This window comes from Suricata suricatta, chromosome 3 (genome assembly GCF_006229205.1).
Source record: "Suricata suricatta isolate VVHF042 chromosome 3, meerkat_22Aug2017_6uvM2_HiC, whole genome shotgun sequence".
In the NCBI taxonomy this organism is placed as follows: domain Eukaryota; kingdom Metazoa; phylum Chordata; class Mammalia; order Carnivora; family Herpestidae; genus Suricata; species Suricata suricatta.
In genome coordinates, this window is record NC_043702.1 from 148,567,739 (window position 1) to 148,584,138 (window position 16,400).

A 16,400-nucleotide genomic window follows, 5' to 3' on the forward strand; every position below is an offset into this window, starting at 1 on the left:
GAGTTCTATCGGTAGTTTTTTGAGGAGTCTCCACACTGTTTTCCAGAGTGGCTGCACCACTTTACATTCCCACCAACAGTGTAGGAGGGTGCTTGTTTCTCCACATCCTCGCCAGCATCTATAGTCTCTTGATTTGTTCATTTTAGCCATTCTGACCGGTGAGAGGTGGTATCTCAGTGTGGTTTTGATTTGAATTTCCCAGATGATGAGTGACCCTGAGCATCATTTCATGTGCCTGTTGACCATCTGGACGTCCTCTTTGGAGAAGTGTCTATTCAGGTCTTCTGCCCATTTCTTCACTGGATCATTCATTTTTCGTGTATGGAGTTTAGTAAACTCCTTGTATATTTTGGATACTAGCCCTTTATCTGATATGCCATTTGCCATAGGGATGCCTAGGTGGCTCAGTTGGTTAAGCATCCTGAATTTAAATGGACAGACCAAGTGCTCGCTTTGGCAGCACATATACTAAAATTGAGGGGCACCTGGGTGACTCTGTCGGTTGAGCCTCCAACGTTGGCTCAGATCATGATCTCACAGTTCGTGGGTTTGAGCCCTGCATTGGAGTCTGTGCTGACAGCTCAGAGCCTGGAACTTGCTTCTGATTCTGTGTCTCCCTCTCTCTCTGCCCCTCCCCTGCTCACGATCTGTCTCTCTCTGTCTCTCAAAAATAAATAAATGTTAAAAACATGTTTAATTAAAAATAAATAAATATAAAACAAAATTGAAATGATACAGAGAAGATTAGCATGGCCCCTGAGCAAGAATGATGTGCAAATTCCATGGACAGCCCACATAGTAGCAGGTATTTCCATATTCTGCTGCAGGTTTGACTCTCACAAAGGAAATCTCCTGATGTTCACACACACACACACACACACACACACACACACACACACACACACACAATCCCTTACCTCAAGATATCATCTGAACATTGATAAAGAAGAGACTTTCTCCCAAGCCCTTGTATGTTCAGCATTACTTTCTTCCTCTTCCTCTTCCCTGCCCTCCTCTTTCTCTTCCTCTTTTCTTCCCACACCATGATACACTCCTTAAATACAAGTCAACTATAATGATTCTGCACACAGTCAACTCTTTCCAGCATGTCTATATCTACACTAATAAACCCTGGGATGGAGAGAATCTTGGCGATCAATCTATCCTTTATAAATATCTACTCTGCCCCAGACTTTCTTCTTTTTTAATGCTTGTTTATTTATTTTAATTTTTTTATTTAGAGAGCAAGGGAGAGGCAGAGAGAGAGAGAGAACCCCAAGCAGGCTTCGCACTGTCAGCATGGTGCCCAACATAGGGCTCAACCCCATGAACCATGAGATCATGACCTGAGCTGAAATCAAGAGTCAGATGCTTAACTGACTAGGCCACCCAGGTGCCCCAGAGACTGTCTCCTCTTTGGAGATCTCACCATCTGTTTGGTCTGCTGTCACAATGTCTAACCACACTTACTGTTCAGAAATTCCTTTGTGTCTACCTGAAATCCTTCATGCTCTAGGTCCCCTTTCTGACATTGTGAATCATTAAAGATGCAGAGCATCTTCCTCAGTGGGAGTGGGGGGCAAGATCACTGGACCTTCTGTGATCTGCAGGCACACATGCATGACTGCAATACTCCCCCAACCTTCCCCTACCGTACACATGGAGAACCTGTGACCATGGGTAATAACAACAAAGTCTAAGGACACAAAGAATCCTAGAGATGGCATCTGATCCAACCCCTGTTTTTCGAGATAGGACTGCCTCAGGGTCCCCTGAAAAGGCCTCATGGGCTGCCCAATCCCGTGCCCTCAAGGAGCCCGTCTCCAGCCCTTGTTTCTGGGTCTGAAACACGAAGCACCATGGCTTCCCTTAGCCCCCAAATCCAGCCTTATATTGCCAGCATGAATACACTTCTCAGAAGCCATATTTATATTACATCAGAACAAGAGAGCAAAGGTGTAATTGGACTCGATTTGATTGAGTGTGACAATAGCAGTTAGCCACATGCGTCATTGTGAGATGTGAACTGGGGATAGTTTATGCTCAAAAACTCATTTCCAAGAAGACCTGACATCTTCCTCTTAGACATCCAGACAGCGCTGACATCAGTGGCAACAGAAGAAGAGATCCATGGACTCGTCTGAGGGAGAGACCTCATAAGGTCATCTATCCACTCCTGCCTCTACCACTACACAAGCACGGCCTCAGAAAAAAAGCTTTTTTCTCGCTTTTCTGGAACATCTATCTGACACTCTCTCTTCTTCCCCTTGATTTCCTACCACATGTCTCTGGGCAACAAGCAAGAAAGTGCTGCCTACTGTCTAACTCACTAAACCCTGCTGGCTTCGGTTTCCAGCCCTGGCTCTACTCCTGCCCTTGGTGCAATGACAGTGGCCTTCTCTTATGTCTCCATGCCTGATTCCAACCACTCTGGGGACACACCTGCCATGCTTGCTCCTCCACTTGTGATGTCGAAGAACCATGGTCCCCTGGCTCTGGGCTTGTTCTCTCTCTCTGCTCATCGCTGGAATCAGAGGCCATCCTCACCCCTGTCTCATCCTTGTTCCCGAATTCTTTGCTAAGTCTCCAGGGGATGAACTACAGTTTGGCCTTGGAAAACCTCTAATGCTTTTCTGAGACTCTGAGAAGGGACTTCAGGGATTTCTAGTCAAATATCTCTACCTTACAGAAGACTGAACAAATACAAAGAGGGAAAAATGACAAGTTCAGGGTCATCAGGGGAATTAGAGGCAGAGTTAGACACTCCTTTCCCCTCCACAACCTGCCTCCCAGGACTCTGATGTCCCAAGAGAAGGCCCAGGAGTGCCTAGGGCTCCTCCATAGTTCATGAATCATGGTGGCCACATACCCACGATTCCCACCCTGCTAGGTGCCCCATTGTAAATCCTAGGAGAACTGAGCTCTTTTTTATTTCATGTGAATTATCATAATTGTAATTCAATAATCAATTGTGTATTTCTTGTCTTCAGTGTCCTTCCCTCAGACTATAAAGGTCACGTGGGCAGGGACTGTGTCTGCCTTTTCTTCATCACCAGTGCAGCCTTGTGCAAGAATGGTTATTGCATGAATGACTGAATAAATAAATGAATGAATGGGAGCCTGTAGAGAGGTGACCTTATGTGACACCTGCAATGCTAGGGGTCCCAGCTTCTTGCCCTGGCTCTAACACTGAGGAGAGGCAATGTCACAACTCTTCCTTCTCTAGAGAACTGGGACATAGAAAAGAATCTTGTCCCTATGGGGCACACTCGAAGCAGCCCTTTGCTTTAGGTGAGCTCTTCACCTAAAGTCACTGGTGAAAGTATTTAATGAGGGGTGCCTGGGTGGCTCAGTCAGTTGAGCGTCCGACTTCAGCTCAGGTCATGATCTCACAGTTCGTGGGTTCGGGGCCTGTGTCGGGCTCTGTGCTGACAGCTAGCTCAGAGCCTGGGGCCTGCTTCAGACTCTGTGTCTCCCTCTCTCTCTGACCCTCCCTGCTCAGGCTGTCTCTCTCTGTCTCTCAAAAGTAAATAAAAAACATTAAAAAATAATAATAATAATAAATTTTTTAAACATTAAAAAAAAAGAAAGTATTTAATGAGTCTATGCTCTCTTATCTATCTCTCTCCCGGCCCTCACCTCCCCCACATCCCCCCTTGTCACTAAGGCAGTGACTGGTGCCCCAAGCCCTGGCCCCAGTTACCTGTCCCATTCACCTTCTCACCAAGCCTCCTGCTTCTGAGCACCATAGCCCCCCAATCAACACTGCCTCCAAAAAGGTCCAAGCTAACAGTCACAGCCAAGCAGGCTTCACCTGCATTAGCTCCTAATCACAGATGGCAGCTGCCATGGGGCCTGGAAAGGCAGCAATATTTATAGGAGAAACCATGGGTCCAAAGTCTACAAGGAGACCACACTGTGGCCATGCCCCGAAGCCAGACCCCAGCCTATGACCCAACCCAGAGCAGTTCTGAGCCAAGAAAGGAAGTGGCATGTGGTGGGAAAGAGACCACATGTCACCTCTTCTCCAACCTCAGAGAGGTCTCAGATCCCATTTTATTCTCAATTTCCAAGGAATGTGAGAGGGAGGCCCCACTGCCCACAGGCAACCTGCCAAGAGCTGTGTGTATGTGTGGTAGGTTTGCATCTGTGTGTTTATGTGAAGTTGTGAATCTTCCCTACTCTGAGCCAAGTGCTCTGGGGTTCCACAAACCCCAGACCAGAAGGAAATGTTCTCTCAAGGTGGAACACTGGGATGGACCCTGGGAGGGGCTGTTTTGGGAATCTGTCAGCTTGTGAGCTCTGTGGATCACACTGAGAGTCCTGAGGGTACCAACCTGTCCAATGGAGGCTGCCCTATCCTGTGTCTGTGAACTTCCAAATTTACTGTTGAGGTCTCCCTACCCACTTTCCAAGCTCAGGGTCGGTTTCCAATACATCTCTTGGGTAGAGAAAAAGAACCAGAGGGAGACAAACACATTCATGGAGCTGAGACAGTAGAGAATCCGGGACCCAATTCCTGCTTGCAGCTCAATGACTCCTTAGGAAAGTGTCCAGGGTCTCAATGCACTCTCCCTGCCAGGAAAGGACAAACTGCTCAGGTGACATCAGGGAGGCCTCTACCTTTCACTATGTCTCAGTCTTTCCCCATTCCTGGTCTGTGATGGGCAGCCCAGGATGGCTGAGCCGGGGAAGGAGCGATGTGCCAGGACAATCAATTACCCGGCTGTGTAGCTGCTGAAGAGCTGAGAGACGAGTGCTCCCTGCTGGGCCAGGTGTGCACGTGTAGACACCTGGCCTCGTCTGAAGGTGGCTACTCCACTGTCCTTCAGAGCCTCCCTGCCCTGCCCTCCATTTGTCCTCCCAGGGTGAACCAGCCACATTCCCTCAGTTGCCCAAGCCACAAAAGCCACGGAAGAGACAATGAAGACTGCCTGTCTTCCTGAGGGAGAAGCAGTTACCTCGAGGCCTCTAAGATCAAGGTGCTAACTCAACTACAACAGGCAGGTGTCCCGGAAGACAGAGCCCATAACTCTGCCTCTGACTTGTGCTTCTCTGTGGCTGCTGGACTGTATATGTTGAACCCCAGACTCACCTGGCAGGAGGCAGCAGAGGATGAATTATAAGAGGAAATGGGTACTCGGTACAGGAGGAAGAATATGGCTAGACACAAAGAACTTCTGCACTCTTAGGGGTTCCTGTTAAGGACGGATTTTTCTTCTCACCAGGTGGTCCTTGGAAGGCCTGTCCAACAGGAGCTTTAAGTCCCCTACACAAGATAGGAAAGCTGGTCCTCGTTTGTGAGATTACACTTCAGAAAGGGACTGAGATCCAGTTTTCCTTTGCCTTCCCAGAGCTGTGTAGACTCCACCAGCATGACCAGTTCTAGACAGAGGCCTGTGAATAGCCAGCTGTGCCAGTATCTATCACGGTCCAGACTGACCACCCTCCACCCCCGCCCACAGTTGTGCAGCCTGGGGGGCTGTGGCACTGGGGCCAGACAAGTCTGCCCACTGGCTGTGTGACCACGGGGACACTTGCTTCACCTTTCTGAGACTCACTGTTTTCATCTATAAAGGAGATGACATATCACAAGGTCTAAAAGAGAAGGGCTTTCTGCATCTTTTCATTTCTTCACAAAGAACATTACAAAGATGTGCACTCAAGAGTGAAGATTTAATAAAATGTATAATCTTTGCTACTTCGTTAAAGAAAGTCTTAAGTAAAACTAGCATTTATTTATTTGTCTGTTTATTTATTTAGCAGCTGCGTGGAAGGATACCGTGACTAGAATAGTTTGGTGCCCTGCCTCCATCCACGCTAAGGTAACAGCAGTTCAATCCTTTGCTTCAGGACCACCACTGCCAACACATTAAAAATGGCAAATAACCTTAGGGTTATTCTGAAAATAGTTTTGACCTTGTGGCTCCCCCTAAACAGTTCCTGGGGGCTCCCAGGCGTCCCCAGACCACTTTGAGAACTGCTGTTCTAGGACATCTCCTGTAATCTTCCCATGGGCCATATCCCTTGTGTGTTACTGTTTCCATTTTCTGCTCAGAACCCTGAAGCTCAGAGAGTTTAAGTAACTCACCTAGACAAAGGCAGAAAGTGGCAGGTGTGTGATTAAACCTAGGTTATCTGATGCCCTGTCGAACACAGGCTGCTTTGGTTACGCCCTGCAGAACACGCTGCTGTGGGGCATGGACCCAGGGGGTGTTGGGCATCTTCTCTCCGCCTCCCCCATCACCTCTCCTCCCCAGGCCTTGAGGGTCCGCCGTCTTTATCCCTGGGGAAGGCTGAGACACTTCCCAGCCTCCGCAGTGGTGAGGATCGGGCTCTGTTACTGTCTGTGACCCCTGGGCACCCCTGCTACTCTTCCACCAGCAGGAGGCCTGCCAGGGCTGGGGGCCGGGATCTCTCTGGGAAGCCTCTGACCCTGGGGGGCTGAGCTAACAATCGTGGGCTCAGCCCTCATGTCTGCCCTTCCTCCTAGAGCAGCAAGTGCAGTGCCCAGCATCAAAGAGCTAATCCAATTTCTCTGTTGTGCTTTTCCCATTCGCCTCCTGCAATGCCAGGATTGATCTGGAACCAGGGCAGCCTTATTAAAGTGATGCCTTTTCCTCCTCATGGGAGAGTCAAGCTGGGGGAGGGAGCCCTCCTACCTCCCCTCGGTTAACTCCACGTTTCCCGCTAACCCCAATCCCTGCTGCAGTCGCCCTGTGTTTCCCGGGGTTTACCTCTAACTTTCCTTGACTCCTAGGGGTGAGGCTGGATTTCAGCCCCCAGGTCTGCTTCCCCAGGATCTCAGAGCACTTAACCACTAGCTTCTTATTCATCCTCTATGCAGATAGGATGGAACACAGGAACCCAAAGGTTCTGGTGTCTGATCTCAGACTCCCATCATTGGACCTGTGACTTTGGTCCATGTCAGTTGGCACAAGGGATCCATGGCTAATAATGAAAATGGGGAACCAAGCAGCCTTACAGAGGATTGGGACAAAGGGCTGTGTGTTTACTAAATATGCTTTTCTCCAAATAAACACAGGAGATGAGAGACAAGAAGGGTCCCTGGAGACCTCTACCATCCATAGCCCATGCCCTCTCCCCAGAACACCCTCACGCCATCTGTCAGGCTCTCCTCCTCTCCAAGAAGGAGTCAGTGGATATGAAGTTGGGCTAAAGCAGAAGAAGCTAAGGTTAGACATCAGAAAGGAATTCCTTTCTATAAATAGCATAAAAGCTTCTTCCCCAATCACTTTGAGGAACAAGACATTAAAGGATCATGTAGAAGGCAAGGGTGAGCCTCCTTGATTTGGCTGCAATCACCTCTTGCATGTGCAGTGGGCTGATAGGCCTTGATCCCACTTCATCTCCCTTCCAGGTCATGTCTTCAGTCAACATGATATGGAAAGGGTTAAGTTCCTCCCTGCCCCCCCCCCCACTCATCCTCAGGCTAAGAGGCCCCTTGTCCCATTCCTCCATTGTTTTCAGTTTCCTTGTCTCCCTACTGCCAAGCTCACAGTTAAAACCACGCATAATCAATATTAAAATGTATGGAATAATAGTAATGGGTGAATGTCACCTCCAACTGTAATTGCTAAATTCCAGAGCTACCACATCAATCCAGTTACGGGCAGCCCTGCAAGGGGTTTCCATGGCCTGAGGACTCCTTATGCCACCCAGAAGCACCTGGTCCTCACAAATGCCCTGACTTACTGTTTAGCCACTGCCCTACCCTAGTCCCAAACTGTCCAGTGATCAGTCCCTTGGGGCTCCCAGTTTCTTTGTGGAGGGACAAAGTGAAGAAGGCCCCAAGGACCAAGGGAAATCTGGTCCTGGCAGGCAGCTATCCTGGGGTTGGGGAGCTCTGGGAACCCAGTCACCGTGCACCCAGCCATCACAAATGATTCTGGCTATAGAGCTCTACTGTAGGTAGAGAACCCAGTAGAGGAGGAGCCCCATGCTCTGACTTTGGGGTTCTCCAGGCTGATGGAGGACGTGTGGTCATTCTGAGCTCCCTTTTAATCCCTTGTGCTTTGTACAGAATAGGTGCTCAGCCCATCTGAATTGGAAGTGGAGGGAAGAGGAGGAAAAGAGGAAATCAGGAACAGTGTGCTCTAGCTCAGATGGTGCTTGGACTCCAGTTGCCCCTGCATGTGAAGGCTGAGTGCTGGACTCTAGTCCACAGGGGTCCTGACTTCTCAAAGCTGGACTCTCTGAAGAAGAAACGTAGTCAGATGCCAACTAGACACACACACATGTACACATTCCTATGTCTTGCTGGCTTCTAAAGAAAACGCTACCAAAATGGGAACCTTCAGAGGCTTTGGGTGCTGATGATGCCAGCACTGCATTCAGATAAGGCTGCTTGAGGCCGGGGGCAGATTCCTCAGGTGCCCCATCGTGTGCTCTGCTCCAGCCACTGAGGCTCTTTCCTCCTTGCTTCAGATCCGGTGCTCCTGAAGATGCCTAAGCCCTTATGGCTAATCCCAAAACACCAGAGAGGGGGAGCTGATTCCATTTCTCCAAGGGATCACTGCCTCACTTTGTCAAAGTCTGCTGCCTGATTTTAATTACTGGTTCCCTGCTTATCCTCAAAGCATTGATGACACTGAGGACCCCTGCCCATGTTGGCCAGCTCCACATTCTCGATAGAGCTGGTGAGAAGGAACTGGGGTGGGGAGGCTCACTGGGGAGTAGCAGTTCTGACCAACTAGCTACAGTGGTCTGGAAAGACCCCCAACGTGCCTACGATCTGAGTTTGAGACCTTGCTTTTATCTCTTGATGGTGCAAGATATTAAACCAGTCACATAACTTCTCCAGGCCTTTGCCTCTTTGTTATAAAACGGGACCATGATGGCTGCTCTGAGACCTCTATGGTACTGAGGCCCACAGTGACGAGAGACAGAAAAGCTTTATTACAGAAAGGGGAGATGAAGGGGAGAGCCGGAAAAAGAAGCAGGCTTGGTGGGTGACGGCAGTGCTGCTTGGCGCCTGGTTGGTCCATTCTGGTTATGCCATTTCTTACGCCTGCCCGTGAATGTTGCCTACAGCCAACGCTGAACTCCTGAGGCCCCAGACAAAATGGCCAAAAAAGGGCCTCTCCTGACTTTACAACAGCAGGGCTGTCCTCTTCTTTTCTTGTGCCCAATTCAGGAGCTGCTTGGTAGCACCAAACCCTCCAAGTTTCAGTGGCTATTATAACAGAATAAGCAACTCACAGCCTACTCCCCTAAGAATTCAACCTCCCCATCCCTGGCATTCGGTCATATGGTCTCCTGCCCAGACAGGTGGGGAAGTCTGCCCTAGTCTGGAAATTATCCAGGGAAGAAGCTTTTAGAATATCCCTTGCATACCACGTATTTGGGGCATCCTTCCTGATGTTTAATTTTAGACCCCTTGCTGAAGCTGTGATTTCTTTGTGTTGGGGGTGGGGGTGCCAGGGAGGGGGCGCTGGCAGCCAGGTGCTCCCACAGCCAACTCACAACGATTGGTCAGGTCCCTCTAGGCTCAGATCCAAATGTACCCATCACTCTGGCTACTACCCTGAACTATCAGTTCCAGGGATGAAAACGGAAGTACTGCTGAGACAAATCCTTCCCAGAAATTAAGCTTTGACAAAACATGGCTCTGTCAGGCATAAAAAACTGCCTGAAAGTCAGAGGGAGAAAATACTGGAATGGTCACAAAAAGAAGTTATAACAGTTCCTTCCTTTGAGTTTTTAAGAGGTGGAAAGTGTTCCCCCCAGTAGGGAAACCCAAGAATGAGTCTTGCTTGTGGGCAGGGAAAGGGCTAGGAGGGCCCGTAGGCAACATGATAATGATGGAAAACACTTACATGGCCTTGACCATGAGGTAGGCGCTGTTCTAAACCCTTTACAGGAATTAATTCATTTAATCCTCACCAAATACAACCTATGTCATAGATATGAATTTTATCTCCACTCTACAGATGGGCAGACTGAAAACAGAATTTGATTAACTTGCCCAAAGTCAGAGTGAGTGACAGAGCTAGGAAGGACCCAGGCAATGTGGCCAGAGTCACTATACTGGCTCTAGGACTTGACATTTCACTGTCAACATTAAACTATTATTTATCACAGACTCCCTGTCCTCGTGAGAACCTAGGACTGGCTTCTCGGACCTGGCAGAAGTTGAATAATCAACTCATTGCATGTGTGATGATTATTCAGGTGTAGAATTTAGGGTTGTATCTGTCCAGTGGGCCAATTTAATGGTTATCATTTATTGAATGCTTACTACCCCATGGGGTAAGTATTATTACCTCTAATTTATGGATAAGACCTTCTAGCCCTGGTCACATCACCCCCATTGCACAGTCCTGAAGCACCCTGTATGTCTTCCTAACAGTTGTTGCGATTGTGATGAATTATATATGCAATCGTCTGTTTAATTGTGTGTGTAATTCGCTGGATTGTAAGTGCCATGACGATGGGAACCAGGTCTGTTTTGTTCCCAACTGAATCTCCACTGCCTAACGGACCCCTGGCACAGAGCAGACTCTCAAAAACTAATAGTTGAATGAATGTAGAAACTGATGCTCAGGCTTCAAATCCTGCTGCAGCCATTGCTGCAACCACGCACCAAGACAAACGAGGCAGAGTCAGCAGCAGCAGCCTCAGGAAGAGACTGGAGATGAGGAGGATGGGAGTCCCATGGGACCACCAAGCCTTCTGAGCCCTCCCCCCATGGCCAACAGAAAGCCTGGTGACCCTAAGTCAGCCCCAAACTGGAATCCACCCACATGTGTACCATCAGTCGAATGGATAAATAAGTTGCTGCATGTGCCTGCGATGGGATTCTACACTGCAATGAAAGTGAATGACCTCCTGCTACAGGCAACCCGGGTGAGTCTCACAAGCACGATGTTGAGCGAAAGGAGCCAGACAGAAAAGAACACAGACTCTCTTTACCGAGGTCCTCCAGGATCAAAGAGACCAATGATTCCACCACTGCTGAGTCTCCCACCTCCTCCTGGGGACAGAGGCCCAATTCAGGGTGGGGGTCTAGGCCCCAGATGCGGCCCATATGCTCACAGCTGGTGGGAAGCCAATACGGAACCTCCTTTTCCTCGACCAGGCTGTGTGTCCTTCCAGCGGAGGCTTTCAAAAAGAGCAGAGAAATTCTCAAAGGCTCAAAAGTTGGTCTCTTATCAAAAATACCTGCCCACCCAAGGATGGCCCCCAAGTTAAGGAAGACAAATCCAACTGCCCTGTCTGCCAACATTTGGCCAAAAGGCCACTGTCGACAGGAGGACATCTGTGCCATCTACCACCCAGGCATCAAGGGACCTCCTCTGTGAGACCATGTCTTCCCATATAGATTGGAAGGACCTCTCTGTGACCTAGCAGCCATATGTTTCCCTGTGGCCCTGTGATGGCTACTGTGAGGCTGTTCCACCCACCAACCTCAGTGACACCCACCCCCATCTGTCACCTCGCCATTTAGGGTCCAGAGTGTGTTTCATCACTGGTGCCCAGTGTGTGGTCTTTCTTCGGATCCAGCCTCCAGAGACTGGCCTTCAGGACCCCATCTTGGCTCCCTTCACTGCCTCCTTTGTCCTCTTCCCCCCTAGACAACTGACTGCGCAACAGGAAACCTCTTTGGTGCTGTTTCTCGTGCATCTGTTGACCCAGCACCCAGTGCTGCCCTTGATTCCTGGGAGCCCTGGGGCAGTTTCCTACCATTCCCTTCTAGCTGCTTAAGTCCTTCTTATGTGACAACTCTTACCCCTAAAGTTGCCAGTTGCTTTGTGAAGCTCACCAGGTTGACCTGGGGTCAAGTATGGATGACCTGGGGTCAAGTATGGATGACTGGTGCAGAGTTACTCCCTGAAAGGAGTAACCCTCTCCCTGCTTTTGGATTTTGTAGTTTCTGCGTCAGTAGCATGATCCCTACCGCTCTGGTCTGTCATCATTGTGCTTTGTGAAACTGTGTATCCCCTCGTAGATTAAAAAAAAAAAAAAAAAAAAGAAAAAGAAACTGATGCTCAGGGGCACTGAGCTGGCCCAGTCGGTAGAGCACATGACTCTTGATCTCAGGGTTGTAAGTTCAAGCCCCGTGTTGGGTGTAGAGATTACTAGAAAAAAAAATGAACAGAAAAAAAGGAAAAAGAAACAGATGCTCACAGTAGCTAAGCAACTTGCCTAGGCTGGCTGGAATGCAAAACCCACAAGGGCAGGGATTGTTGTCTGTTCACTGCTATATCCACAGGGTCTAGAACAATGCACATAGTAGGTGCTCACATAGTAGGTACTCCTCAATAAATACCTGTTATGTGAATCAATTAATAAATACACACAGTTTGTAGTTAGTGGCCCTTGGATTAGAAACCCACGCCTGTTGGTTTGCTGCCTCCTACCCTACCCTGTGATGAGTAAACACTGTTGTTCCCTTTGGCTTGCCACTCCAGTTCTCAAAAATCACCTCCATCAACCTGGACCTTCTGTGTGTCTCGCTCAAGAAAAACAAACGCAGCTTCAGCTAGAACTGAGATCAGGAAAGCTCAGATCCCAAAGCCAAGTGAAACAGCATTTCTACTATCCACAGCCTTTGATTATCCCTGAGGATGTTTCTGTCCAAGGAAGGGAACAAGTCGCTCTTCTAGCCCATTGAGCCCCTACCTCCTCCCCCTCCATCCTCACTCTTCTTCCAAACCCTGGATCCCAGACCACCTGCTGCCCCTTGATCTACTCTCCTAAGAGGGCTGCATAGACTCTAAGCATCAGTGGAGAGAAGAGGAGACTCAGCTGAGAGAGGATGAGTCCAGGTAGAGACAGATGGGTCCTTCGAGGTCAGGCTTGCCTGGGACCTGGGAATACTGGCTCCAGAAGCGCAGGGAAGAGACTTCTCCAGCCACCTCCAAAGCCCACCCACCCCAGTTCTCTGCAGTGCCAGGGACATTCCCGTCACATCTGTCTGGAAGCTGACTGAGGGTGACAGGGAGAATGACCTCGGATCTCTTCCTCCTAGAGACAGCAAGCCAGGTCTATGTGACTCTGGAAATACAACACTTATCTCTGTCTTCCCCTTTCTTACCTTTCTAGAAACTCCTTAGCTCCTCCTTGGGCAAGGCATGGAGAGTGGGCCTGGAGCAAGTCCAAGAGGTCCCCTCTCCCAGGGGCGTCCTAGAGGATGAAGCCAGTGATCTAAGTGCCAAGCAGGATAGCGGCTGGCTGCACCAAGGAGAGAAGCCCAGGACTGAGGGTTCAGAGGGCACTAGTCATTCCCAGGTGCCCACCTGGGAGGAGAGGCATGGCTGCAGCTGGGCTCCCTGGCTCAGGTCTCAATTTGCCTGGTGTGGACCCCTGACGCTGACTCACCCCTGGGGCCCTGACACAGGCTACAGCTGGCAGTGCCTGCTAGGCGGCTGCTCACCAGGCACGTCCCACTGCATCAGCCCCTCCCACTTGCCCCTCTGGCCTTGTCTTAGGGGTACAGGGCCCCGCTCTTCTTTGGGCTCTTCAGGTGGACACAGAGATGTTTCTAGCAGCCCAAAGTCTGCACTTGTACCTAAGCAGGGGGAGACGACTTAGAAAGATGAAGAGCTGTCCTGCACCTCATGGTCACACCCTCTTGATGAAGTGCCCAGGTTACCAAGAGCTGGATGGCTCAGACTGAGGATAATTTATTACACATGGGGGACCCCCTCAGAGAAGCCACAACAGGAGAGGAGGGGGGGACCCTCCATTTCTCCAGGTCAGATCTTGGCCCACCTTCCTGTCTTTCTGGGTACAAGGAGCCTAGGAGCCTAAGGACTTCCTCATTCAGGTGCCCACCCCATTCCAATCTGGGTCCACCCACCCCAACAAACCTCTGCCTTTGTCTCCCCACTGCAGCCCCCTCTCCTGAACCACCACTTCTGTCCTTGCCTCCTTTCTGCTGCCATAGGAGAGAGCAGCCAGAACACTTCTCTACCTTACAGGGAATGGGAGGGGGGGGAGGATGCTGCAGAGGGAGACACAGGGCTTCAAGGCCCACTCACCCCCACACCATGGGCTGGGGGTGTCCGGGAGGCACTTGTGGAATGTGGGAATTAAAAGGGTAAAGGAGAAATGGGGCTAGACTGAATTAATGGGATAGGAGAAGGATTAATCCTCTTTTTAGGTAAAAAAAAAAAAAAAAAAAGCCCCCATGTCCTGAGAGAGGTGGGGATGAACAGGGGCAGGGGAAGGGGCGACCCCAAATAGGGAAGGTAAATGAAAGAGTCCCGAATAACGGGCTGGGGTTGTCTGTACTTTCTGGGTCTGGGAGCCCAGCCCTGGGGAGGAGGGCTGAAGCAGGGACGGGACGTCCTAGGTCGTGCTGAGTCATGAGATTTGGAGAGAGCCGAGGGGTGCTCCCATCCCCCTCTCGCGTCCCTGCCCCAGTTCCTCTCGACCCTCCCTTCCAGAAAGTCCCTGTAGTCTGTCCCCCCGCCCGCTCCCCATCGAGGGTCTCTGTCTCCTAGAGCCTGCAGACCCTCCTTCCCCCTTCCACGACGGCGGGGCCGAAGCATGAGGAGGAGACTAAAGAAGCTGGGTTGGAGACGCCCCCGGGGCCGGGGGTGGAGGTGGGGGGCGTCCAGGAGCAGCGGGGTCGCAGAGCCCCGTCCTGCCGCTGCCCTCTGCACCTCATCCCCTACCCGAGCCCCAGGGAGGAAAGCTGCGCCTTCCTCTCGCCCCAAGCCCGCAGAGCTGCCAGCTCCTCGCCCCTCGGGGCCAGCTTCCCAAAACGAACCTTCCACTTGGACGCGTCCAAACTCCCCCCAAAGGACGGTGCGGGCGCCCGGCCCCCTTTTGGCCCCAAACTTCCCGGACCCCACCCCCCACCCCCGGGAGCCAGGTCCCACCTTGCGACCCCTCGGCCCAGGAAAGGAAAACCCGCCCCAGGAAGAGAAACTTTGGAGGGGGGAGTCGGTGCCCGCCACGGACAGGGGTGGGTGGCGCACGGACTTACCAGGAGCTGCCAGGCAGGAGGGATCCCGGGTCCCCGAAGTGAGGGAGCGGAGGGCTGCGAGGGCGCGGCGCCGGCCAAGGTGCAGCAGGGGCGTCTGTTCCCCCGGGGCCCGGAGTCCCCGCTCCGCGCCGGCCCCAACTCGGTCCGAAGTGCCTTTGCCGCAAGACTTGCTGAGCTTAGCAGTCTGCGCCGAGGCGGCGGGAGGCTGCTGATGGATGGGCGAGCGCGGAGAGCGCTGCAGTGAGGGGAGGAGACGCGGGAGCGCGGGGGGCGGGGCCGGGGAGGCGGGGGAGGCCGGGGCGGGGCGGACCTGCAGGGACCGGCCCCCCCCGCCCCCCCCCCGCCTCCCGTTCAAGGTCACGGCTGCAGCTCCCTGTCGGGGAGAGTCGGACCCAGTGCAGGACGTCATCGTCCCCACCCGAGATGGGCTGTCACCCCTGAGCCAGCTCCCTCTCCCAACCTCCCAGACCCAACAGCAGCTCAAGGCTCCATTATTGGCCTCAGGAGCCCCCGTAGCCATTTGGGATCTCCGAACCCCTCTCCCCACGCCGTCCTCCAAGTAAGGCCACCTGGAGGGTAGGGGCTTCTGAGCCTAAAGGGTTGATGAGGAAGAGGGGGATGTTTGGGAGAAGTTACAGGTGGAGAATAGAGTGGGTAGGGGTTGAGGGCAGGGGAAGGAAGCACGAGGAGGCGGCAAGGAAGATGGGGGGCGGGGAATCTGGAAGGAGGTAGAGAGGAAACTCCCATTTATTAAACGACGCGGTTTTCCATACCTGCTAGTTTCTTAATGCTTAAAGATATCCCTATAAGGTGGGTATCGTGAGCAGTCTGTAATGAGGAAACGGCCCCCGGATGGTACTTTGACCGAGAAGCCACAACCACACAGTAGGTGGTGGCACTGAAGAGCCTGAGAAGAAGAGCTGCAAGTCCGAGGTGGAGCCCCTCCTCACCTACCCCGGAGCCGCCAGAGCTGCAGGAAGAGGGCTATGGCCTCAGCAATTAATTGCTTGCAGCATAACGTGAATTTCCATTCTGTGGAGCCAACTTTATAACAGGACAGTAGCACCCTGCCTCTTTCCCGTGGAGGGTGGGAGAGGCTCCCCTCAGTTTCCAGCCTGACGTATCAACCACATTTACCCGGTGAAAGACGAGGTGAGAGAGTGCAAGCCAAGCGTAGGACTGCAAAAAGGAAATAGGATTTCAAGCTTGGAGGGGGAGAGAAGCAGCAGTGGAGGGCGCTCTTCCAGATTACTTTGCCGATAATACAGGTATATGGTGGAGACCGTCCCCAGCCACCTCACCTCAAAGCAAGGGGGCAGTGCTGCCCCCTCCGTGGCTCTCACCAAAAGAGGAAGTCATCCCTGCTCAGCATCTACAACAAGGGGCAGAGGAGGAAGCGGGGACTTGAGTCTGAATCTATGAGGCTCTAAACCAGATTAAT

At 51.5% G+C, this 16,400-nt stretch overlaps 1 protein-coding gene, 1 non-coding gene and 1 pseudogene across 3 annotated transcripts in view; 2 read left to right on the forward strand and 1 right to left on the reverse strand.

Annotated features, from left to right (window-relative positions):
* Positions 1–15,182, reverse strand: part of SYT2 (synaptotagmin 2) — a 105,291-nt gene extending 90,109 nt beyond the window's left edge. The window contains exons 1-2 of one of the 2 annotated variants that reach the window (XM_029935484.1): positions 14,960–15,182; positions 13,061–13,149 (exon numbers count right to left, since the gene is read on the reverse strand). The gene's annotated coding sequence lies outside the window, so the exon portion shown is untranslated. The remainder of the gene's footprint in view (positions 1–13,060; positions 13,150–14,959) is intronic. The other variant, XM_029935483.1, reaches the window with a different exon arrangement.
* LOC115288784 lies at positions 697–801 on the forward strand. Its single transcript, XR_003907186.1, has one exon. It is a non-coding gene; the product is annotated as a U6 spliceosomal RNA (small nuclear RNA).
* On the forward strand, positions 9,816–11,324 carry LOC115287127 (annotated as a pseudogene).
* Positions 15,183–16,400: the final 1,218 nt, after the last annotated feature.